The sequence below is a fragment of the Nicotiana tabacum genome, chromosome 18 (assembly GCF_000715075.1).
Source record: "Nicotiana tabacum cultivar K326 chromosome 18, ASM71507v2, whole genome shotgun sequence".
Classification (NCBI taxonomy): Eukaryota; Viridiplantae; Streptophyta; class Magnoliopsida; order Solanales; family Solanaceae; genus Nicotiana; species Nicotiana tabacum.
The window spans coordinates 113,959,436-113,970,136 of NC_134097.1; positions in this window are offsets into that span (position 1 = coordinate 113,959,436).

Below are 10,701 nucleotides of genomic sequence, written 5' to 3' on the forward strand. Positions count from 1 at the left end.
CTAACTCTTAATTCTGTAACAATTACAAAGAAAGGTGGCAGGACCGGGTTTTTTTTTATAGGGCCCCATTTGGCAAAAGTCAAATAAAATGTACGGCCTCAGTGGCGCGTCAGTCCCATCCCGACTGGCCATGGTAGTTGATTTGCTTCCAAAGTAAAGACGTTCGAAAGAAAAGAAGAGCCTACGAAGGCAAAATAAAGTTGGAGAGGTTAAGTCCCACGCGAGTAGCCACTACGGTTTAGGTTTGAGGATCAAAATCCCTGACACAAAACCGACAAATCCCCATAGGGTATCCCTTTGTTACAAATCCCCACGGAGTCTCCCCTTGTACAATTACCCAAAGAGGTCCGCCCCAGCACATCCCCAGCAAGTCTGCTTTAATCAAAAAAAAAAAAAAATCCCCAGAGAGTTCGCATTGGACAAATACCCACGGAGATTCCCTTGTACAAATCCCCACAGAGTCTCCCTAATAAAATCCCCACCGAAAATCCCCAAGCAGAACGGGACGGAAAAACCAAAGCCTTACAAGGCAAATCATCACAAAATCTGGAAACGCAAGTCTGAGTAGTCCAAAGGGTTTCGCATGTGAATCCAATCAATGGCAGAGTTTCTCAACAAGAATTAGGCCAAGACAAAGCAATTGGAACGGTCAAGGCCCCCAAACCAACCGCCGTTTTCAAACTGACAATTTTTCTTTGTTTAGGAAAATTGAGACAGGTGCGACGCAAAGCAGCCGTGCAAGAAGCAGGTGTAGCCCAAAAGAAATAAAACGCGCAAGCATTGAAACAACCTTGCAGCGGGAAAACGACCAAAGGTAAGTTTCCTATAATATTTTCGTGCATTTTGATAAATAAAAGGAAATAAATAAAAAAAGGGGGGGTGAACCAAAGAAAAGAAAGAAGACAAGGAATAAAAATGAACATCCCAAAAGAAAAACAAATCATGGTAGCGTAGGACCTCATTCCTCGACTATCCCGGTATAAACCACGGATCTCCCTGGCATAACCCAAGGAGCTTTATCCACCCAAATCCCCGGCATAACCCGAGGACTCTTTCCGACATAACCCGATGACGTCCCCGGCATAATCCGAGGACTCTTTTCCCTTTCCGGCATAACCCGATGAACCTCCGGCATAACCCGATGATTTTCCCGACACAACTCGAAGACTCTTACCTTTTTCCGGCATGATCCGATGAATCTTCCGGCATAACCCGATGAATCTTCTGGCATAACTCGATGAACCCTCCGGCATAACCCGATGAATCTTCCGGCATAACCCGATGAACCCTCCGGCATAACCCGATGAATCTTTCCGGCATAACCCGATGAATCTTCCGGCATAACCCGATGAATATTTCCGGCATAACCCGATGAACCCCCCGGCATGTTCCGATGAATTTTCCGGCATGATCCGATGAACCTTTCGGCATAACCCGATGAATCTTCCGGCATAACCCGATGAACTTCCCGGCATGTTCCGATGAATTTTCCGGCATGATCCGATGAATCTTTAGGCATAACCCGATAAATCTTCTCGGCATGTTCCGATGAATTTTCCGGCATGATCCGATGAACCTTTCGGCATAACCCGATGAATCCTTTTGACATAACCCGATAAATCTTTCGGCATAACCCGATAAATCTTCCCGGCATGTTCCGATGAATTTTTCGGCATGATCCGATGAATCTTCCGGCATAACCCGATGAATATTCCGGCATAACCCGATGAATCTTTCGGCATAACCCGATAAATCTTCCCGGCATGTTCCGATGAATTTTTCGGCATGATCCGATGAATCTTCCGGCATGACCCGATGAACCCTCCGGCATAACCCGACGAATCTTTCCGGCATAACCCGACGAATCTGTCCGACGTAACCCGAATAGTGTCCAGCATAACCTGACAGCCTTCCCAATTTAGGGCTCTGATCCCTAAATTGAACTTTCCCCCCCCAGCTAGTCAGAATTAGGGCTCCAACCCTAAACTGAACTCTTTTCCTTCAGTCAGCATTAGGGTTTTAAACCATAAACTGAACTTTTTTCCTTTAGTCAGCATTAGGGTTTTAAACCCTAAACTGAAATTTTCCTTTAGTCAGCATTAGGGTTTTAAACCCTAAACTGAACTTTTCCTTTAGTCAGCATTAGGGTTTTAAACCCTAAACTGAACTTTTCCTTTAGTCAGCATTAGAGTTTTAAACCATAAACTGAACTTTTCCTTTAGTCAGCATTAGGGTTTTAAACCCTAAACTAAACTTTTCCTTTAGTTAGCATTAGGGTTTTAAACCCTAAACTGAACTTTTCCTTTAGTCAACATTAAGGTTTTAAACCCTAAACTGAACTTTTCCTTTAGTCAGCATTAGGGTTTTAAACCCTAAACTGAACTTTTTCCATGTAAGTCAGCATTAGGGTTTTAAACCCTAAACTGAACTTTTCCCTTTAGTCAGCATTAGGGTTTTAAACCCTAAACTGAACTTTTTCCCTTCAATCAGCATTAGGGTTTTAAACCCTAAACTGAACTTCTATCCATTCAGTCAGCATTAGGGCCCCAACCCTAAACTGAACTTTTCCCCAGTTGGTCAGCATTAGAGTTTCAACTCTAAACTGAGCTTCTCCCCAGCTAGTTGGCATTAGGTCTCCAACCCTGAACTGAACTATTTCCATCCCGCCAACCTTAGGGCTCAAACCCTAAACTAAGCATTCATATCTTGTGGCCGTATCGTTGATCCAATCCCGGAATTGGCATTTTGGAAACTGAAATTTTCCAATTCCTTCATCAATTCTATGAACCTCCTAGCAAATAACTCACAAAATTTTCCTAGTGAAACTGGGGCAGAAAATTTCGTTCGTTTGTTTTTCCCCGCAGGTCTAACCTCGAGGCGCATGGATCGAGATGACCCACGAGATGAGTCTCAACCCAGAATAAAAAATGGGAAGAAGAAGAAGATGTCCCGAGATACCGGAGAAAATGGAAGGCGGATCGCTCCAAGACTTGATCAAGGTCCCGAACTCTTCCAATCACGTCTCACTCAGTATCCCAGAGATAAACAAGCACCTACAACTCGCAAGCATCAAGATTCGGATCGAAGTCTCCAAGCAAAATCAGCTAAGACCCAAGATCAAGTTGCAAAAGAATCATAGATAGGAATCTTGTAACTAGCAGTTGACCTGCATATAAGTATTTAGTTCAGTTTCAATTTTTCTTTGGTTGTAATAAGGCGGTCAGTAAAGCAACAGTGACAACAGCGACAACAGTAACAACAAGCATTGTAATCCCATGGTAGTCCCAGCTGCCAAAATTTCCCAAACTACATTGACCTGATTCCTGTTTAGTCCAGGATATGTAGGAAATCTTCGAAGCAAAGATTCGGTCAAATCTTTCAAAAAAAAAGTGCTTCACACGGAGTTTTCCGATAGGCAAAAATCGCTCATATCTGCTCACTTTATCTTTGCACGAAAACCCTTCATGTTTCCGAACAAAGAGGGGCAGCTGTGAGCACGTGATTTTTGTTTTACGCAACAATCACTCCAAAAGAAACAAAAATAATAGCAATTGGTCTTGCTGTACAATTTTTGGATTTTTATGTGGCATTTCGTTAGTTATTTGTGATTTTGTTCATTTTTATTTTATCAAACAAAATACAAAAAAATGTGTGTGTCATGTGTAGTTGAACCATAGTCCGGTTATCAAAAGGAAAATCACGAAATATGCATGTTTTGTCCTATTTGTTGCCTTGGTGATTTTACCTATTTTTAATATTTTTGACGTGTGTGTAAATAATTGTATTAAGTGTTTAATTAATGGAGTTTAATTTTGTTTAATTAGGTTTTGTTTTAAAATAAAAAATGAAAGAAAAAGAGTGCAAAATTCGCCTGAAATCAAGTTTGGGCCTGTTCCCATTTAAAATCTGAGGCCCAAATCGAGCCCAAAACGTGTGCTTGCCCCGGTCCAGACCAGCTGACCTCAGGAGCTTCCAAACGACGTAGTTTTGATCTGGTCTGATCTGGGTCGTTGATCTCAGAATGATCAACGGCCAAGATCACATTCCCCATACCCACGAACAAACCCGACCCATTCAACCCCGGACCAACCCAACCCCTTGCACTTGAAACGACACCGTTCCCCACTAGCTGAAAGATCCTGGCCCTTCATCTCGCCTCATCCGACGGCCAGGATCTATTCACCCACTAACTATATAAGCCTATAACCATACCCAACGCCCCATCCAAACACCCCTACCTTTCATCGTCCTCACCACAGACCCTTTGGAACCCTAGCCGCCCCCTTTCCCCTCACCATTAATCCCGGCGGCATGGACGCCGGTGACCCCCACCTTAACACCCTAGGACCGCCTCACCACCCCGAACATAGATCTGTTGTCCTTTGGTCTCGAATCCCCTCCCACCTTCTCGAATCTTAGTTTGAAGGTTCGAGTCGGACCTCGACTTACCCCGATCTACCCCAGTTTCACACCAGACAGTCCCCGGACCTCCCTCGTGACCAAAACATGCTTGGTTTGGTCCGAATCTAACCAGGGAAACTTAGGTCCCAAATCTACCCTTTGGAACCCTAGAAGTCCTGATGTCTGGTCTGTGGCCGTTTGAACTAAATGATTAGGGTCTAATGGACCTTAATCGAAGTGTTCTCAGTAGGGAACACTTCGATTAAAGTCCATTCAGCCCCAAGAAAGATCGATTCAAATCCGAATTAGGGTTTGCTGATTTTTCAAGATTTCAGGTATTTGTGTTTTCCTTTTTATCAGTTCATAAGTTTTGCTGTAGTTAGACGTTTGTTTATTGCTCCAAAATGTTTAGTTGATTTTATTTTTTTGAATTGTTTGTCGACTGTGTCCTGTCCGCCTTGCCTGAACCTATGTGTTTGATCGAGTCTTTCTTCTATTCACTGATAATGTGTATATGTGTATGTGCTGTGCAATCAATTAAACTTTAAATTTGACTGATTAATTGATTCCCCAGTACAATTTTTGCTTAGTCAGTACAATTCGAATCATGTGTTTGATACTGTTAGATGTCTGATCATGGTTTTCGATTGTACATTTTATAATTAGTATAGTCGATTCGATACGTATTGTCGAATAGTTTCAGCTGTTTGAATAATAACAATTTGATCTGTTTCTGTTAAGCATTGTCTGAATCAATCAGGAATTGAGTTTAGCTACTTATAATTGATGTATAATCAGAAATTTGAGGATTTGTTTTGTTTAGTTGCAGTCTGAAATGGGGGGCATGTGCATTTGTGCACAACATGTGCATTAAGGCCTTTTTTTTAAAGTAGTTTGACAGCATATGCTGTCAGGTTATATTCCTGCTGCCCATGTCTACTTTTAGTTAAATAAAAGGATAAAGGGGACTGTCAGGGAATATCATGGGGGGTTCCTAATTTTAAATGTTTGAGTGGAAAAACAGCTGAAATGGAATAGGTTCTGAGTTGTTTAAACAGGCTGTGAAAGCTGATGTTAGGCTATAAAAGGGAGAAGAACTTCCATTAGTTGGGAGAGGACTGAATTTTGAAAAGAAAAAAAAGGCAGACAAATTTTTTAGACTGAAAATTGGACTCAGATTTTCGAGACTTGATTGTTTAGATATATACAGACACATACACAATAGAGAAAAACATACAAAAAATCAGAAACTGTTTCTTCCTACTGTTGTTTGGGTTTCATTTGTGCAACCTGTTCAATCAATCCTGATTTCTTCCAAGTCTCGACTAAGTCTATTATTTGGTTTGCATTGTTTGTTCTCCTGGACTTGGTCTTGTCTTGGAGCATCGTTTCTACTCCACTGTGTGCTGTTGTTGTTTTGTTACTACTTGTTCTATCGGCTATAGTTGCACCTTGCTCTGGGATTTGTCCTGTTGTTATCTGCTGTTGCTGCTGCTGCATTTGTTGCCATTGTTACTCTGCTGACTTCTTTTCTTCTTCAACTGTAAACACTTCTAGGTACACACTTCTGAAACCATGTGTTGTTGAAAGCTTGAAGTTTTTGAAGCAGAAATAAAGAAATGAATGTTGTTTACTTCACAATGCTTGTGTTCAAAATATAGCCATAGTTTGAATGATAAGTTGGCCTGCATTTGTTTAACTTCAAACTGCAATTGCTCTGTATGAATTAACATACATTCTGATTGAGATGAACTATCAGATAGCATTGTTGGTTAGATCAGACGTATTTTAATGCATATAACCATTGGGTCTTGATTTAGTTATGACATTATAACATAGAATCATGGCAAGCATCTGTATGTATTTTGTCTAGACCTCTGAACTGTCAAATCTGTTGTATTTGGTTCCATTTGACTTCAGGATAAATGTATCCCAAACAAATTCTCATGTGGTTACGTTAATAGTTTGGCCATGTACGCCAACTCTCTTGTTAGACTACTTGTTCCGATATAGGTTCAATATGGGCTTCGATATAGATTCACTGTTTCGAAATAATGAGATGACTTTTGAGGAAAACTAATAGGCATTTTTAGTTCAATTAGTAGTAGTTTTCCTACTAAATAGCCGATTCCATTAATCAAGCCCAAATAAGCTAGTTTTAAAATTCAAATTTGAAGGTCGTTTAATGTAAGTTTAGTATATGTTATTAGTTTGCTTGCAATTTCCCTTAGCAATTTAACAAGCGTATTCACTCGTTGAAGACAAGGCATGAGGTAACTCTCACCTCATAAACAACCAATCAGGTAATCAAACAAAATTCGGATTCGGAAAACATAGTAAAGATTTAGCATGTAGTTGTTTAAACAAGTAAATTTGGTATCTTTTTTTTTTATTAGAGACAAACGTAATAGAAATGTAGTCACTTTAGGACATCTTTTTTTTTAAAGTAATGAGACGAGCCTCGTCAAATAAAGATACACATTGCGGGGCCCTCAATTATTGATCATAATAAACACATAGGTTTTGGGATGGACTGTCTAGAAAAGTTCACTCCTTCCCCAAAGATAATAACGCGTTAGGCTCTTTAGGCGCGACTTAATTAAATTACATTCTTAAATTCGGGTGCACATTGATGTGACCCAAATCCAAATCTCAACGGAGTCAAGATGTGTTAACAACTACGGGTGCATTGATTGCGACGTGGTTCAAGATGCATTTTCACGACATTGCAATTCTATAAAAAATGGTAATAATGAAAGCGGTTTAAACTTAATAAAAGCACATAAGTCACAACATGTATTTAAATCAGATATTTAGCCATTATAACAATTTAAGCGACCGTGCTAGAACCACGAGATTCGAGGGTGCCTAACACCTTCCCTCGGGTCAACAGAATTCCTTACTTAGAATTTCTGGTTCGCAGACTTCATTTGGAAAAGTTGAAAATTTCCTCTATTTGGGATTCAAGATAAACCGGTGACTTGGGACACCAAAAACCAAACCTTTCCCAAGTGGCGACTCTGAATTAAAATAAATAATTCCATTTTGAATATTGTCACTTAAATTGGAAAAACTCCCCTCGCTCATTTACCCTCCGAGGCGGGCGCGCAAAAAGGAGGTGTGACAGGAACCGGTTTTACAAGCGAGCAGGCTACGGGTTAGGATTTCCCTCACTTCCAGTGCTATTGGTGAGCTCCACTTTTATTCGTGGAGTACTCTTTTGAGTCGTCATTATTTAGTTATTTCTTTGTTTACTTGGAGAACTGGCCAGAAAATCTCATGTCCTGAGCAGTGCGTTAGTTTATCAATAGAGCCTTCATAGACACAGTCAATGGGTTAAGATTCAGGTATTTTTGATACTAACTATGCAGTATTTACCAGGAATAAAGTGTTGGAGTTGATTTATTTTAGATATTAAAATTAATTAAAAGTATTTGGTTAAAGTATTGCCTTGTTGCATATAAAGTTTGAGAGTATAATAATCTTGATAAGCACATATGGTCCACTCGGACAAATTTAGAGATCGGGTAACAGTCATGACTTGTTCAAAAAATGGGCCGTGACAAGTTTTATAGAAAAATTCTTATCATATTGCATGTCTTCCTGAAAACATAAATTATGATTTGTTATTATGACCCATCTTCATCAATTGTGATAACTAGTGGTCATAGAAGTTAATCCTATGCTTATTTAGTTAATTACGGTAGAAAAATGACACAACAAAATAACAATAATACTGTAATAATATTTGTGAGCGGAATACACCAATTGGCTTGAATCGTGCTAGATACTGTCCTAAGAAACTATATCAGCAATGTGAAATATTTCCCTAGGATTAAACAAGCCTACCTCTATTTATTTAGAAAATACAGGAATCAACAAAATTAAATAATACCAGCAAGTTTGGAATAAAACAAAGGGAAAAAAATAATAACAAGAGATAATGATTTGGTCAATAATGTGAAGAATAATTATAGTAATGATTATCTAAAGAAGAGAACAATGATTATCTAAGAAAAGTGTAAAAAGACCAATTTTGTTGATGTCTCTTACGGATGAACATGAATGCTATTTATAGAGATACTAGGAGTCTTTCTTAAATTGCCAAGTGTTTAATTGCATGAAAGATGATTGCCACTTATTTTTGGCTTATTCATTTGGCCCCAAATCTTCATGCAGAAGGCCACATGGTAGATTTGCATAGCCACTTGGAAATAGATAGGACACTTGTAAAATAAAAAGACATATGACTATTTAAGATTTTAAAAAATACTCCCACAATTTCAATCATTATCGAATCATAGAATTTTATGATATGTAAATTTTAATCCTAAATCAAGATTATATATGTTTATACTTTACTATTTTTTATGATCGTAAACAAAATTTATTACATGTAGTATCAGAGCCATGATAGATAAAAATTGCGATATGTAATTCTTATGTTGAGTTGGAAAACATACATATGGTGAAAATTCGAAAAAATGGCTTTGCACTGTCATGATATTAAAGTCATATTAACAATATATAATTATCAATGCAACAAGAATTGACTTAAATTAATAAATTCTTTTCAGTATCAAAGATAGTCACCACTCACCAAGTATAGTCCACCGTCATTTTAAGTAGTCATAAGAATTTTTGAAGGATCATAAGACATATGCCTTGAACAACTATTATTTAGGTACCATTGCTTCCTTTAGAACACAGTTTGACAACAATGATTAAGCTTTTTTTAATGGCTGAGCAACTTATGTGTAATAGCTGCTTTTGGCTGAAATTCAGGTGTCCAATAGATGATCTCCTTAGTTTAGGCGTTTATATGAAATAATTTGACAAATTTAAGGGTTGTGATGTATTATCAATTTAAGTTGGAGGCCTACTGCTGAGAAATTGGCAGACCTCAACGATGGCAGAGAAATCGGAGTGAAAAATTAGCGGCAGCATTGACACTGGAAGCACCATGACCAACTGGACTGAAAAATTGACGGACCTCAACGATGGCAAAGAAATCGGAAAAGCCATTTTTTTGCTTGAAAATCTGGTTTCCGAGCTAGAAACCAATCTCATAGCTCCTATTCTTCCTTAGGTTTTGAAAATCTTCACCAATTTTCCACGGCTCTACTGGACTTGTACAACTCTGCTCCACTCAAAGCGCATATTTAAAGGCTGATCGGACTCGCTATAGAGTATTCCTCATGTTATGTAGGTGGAGCCATGATTTGAAGTTTATGGGTTCAGAATTCTAATTATTTTTAAGTTACTGAGTTCTAAATTAATAATTTGTACATATTTAATGAATTTCATCAAATAAATACATGATTTGAAACAAAGCTATTGGGTTCGGTCAAACCCGTAACTCACTCACTGGCTCTGCCCGGTCCCTGTTAGAGGCTCTTACATTTCTTTATTGAGCTTGAACATTTACTAGTATTAGTGGACCAAATACAGAAAAGCATAATTTTTCTTAAGCATTTTAATTTGGGGGGAAAGGGGATTGTATGATGGGAACAGGAAGAAGGATCCTTACTTCTTTTCATGTTACCATACATAGAGTTGGCTTGTCATTATTGGCATTTGGCATAGGAAATATTTATGAGATCATGAAATGGTGAGAATTGGATAATATGATTAGTTTCACTTGTTGTCATCTTGAGGAACTATTGTTGGATGAAAATTTTGCTCAGTGAAAGATGTGTTAACTTTAATACCCCTCAATTCCAAACTGGCTCTGTGGGTTCTTACTATTTATTCCACTCTATTTGGTAAGTTTTTATACCAGTAGACAATAATTTGTAGTTAGGACAAATTAGGAGTTCTCTAACACAAGGATTCTCTAAATTATGGTCTAATGAAACTAAAAAGACTACTGTCACACACCAGACCATATAAATATGCAAAATAACAATTGCTAAACCTTATTCCAAACTAGTTGGTCTCGCCTATATGATGAATTCAAGAGATTATTGGTCTTTTCATGCATCTTTCATTCATATAATTTTAAGTCTATCTTGTTCTCCTTTAAAAAATTAAATTCGAAAAGTGTTAAGAATTTTTATTGTATAATACTACCAAGATTTTAGTTCTTATTTATTAAAGGCATCTTACTTTAAAGTAAGGTGCCTAGCTATAAAGTAAAACACCTTACCTTAGGGTACTCTTGTAGCTTTATGCGCTCTTATTCAAGTATTTCAAGTGTTCTTGTTTCATGTGTTGACACTGTTCTAAGATCTGGCTTAACTGTTTATGGTGTCACCCAATGTAGCTCGAAAAGACTTTGGAACAAATTCCAGAAATCCT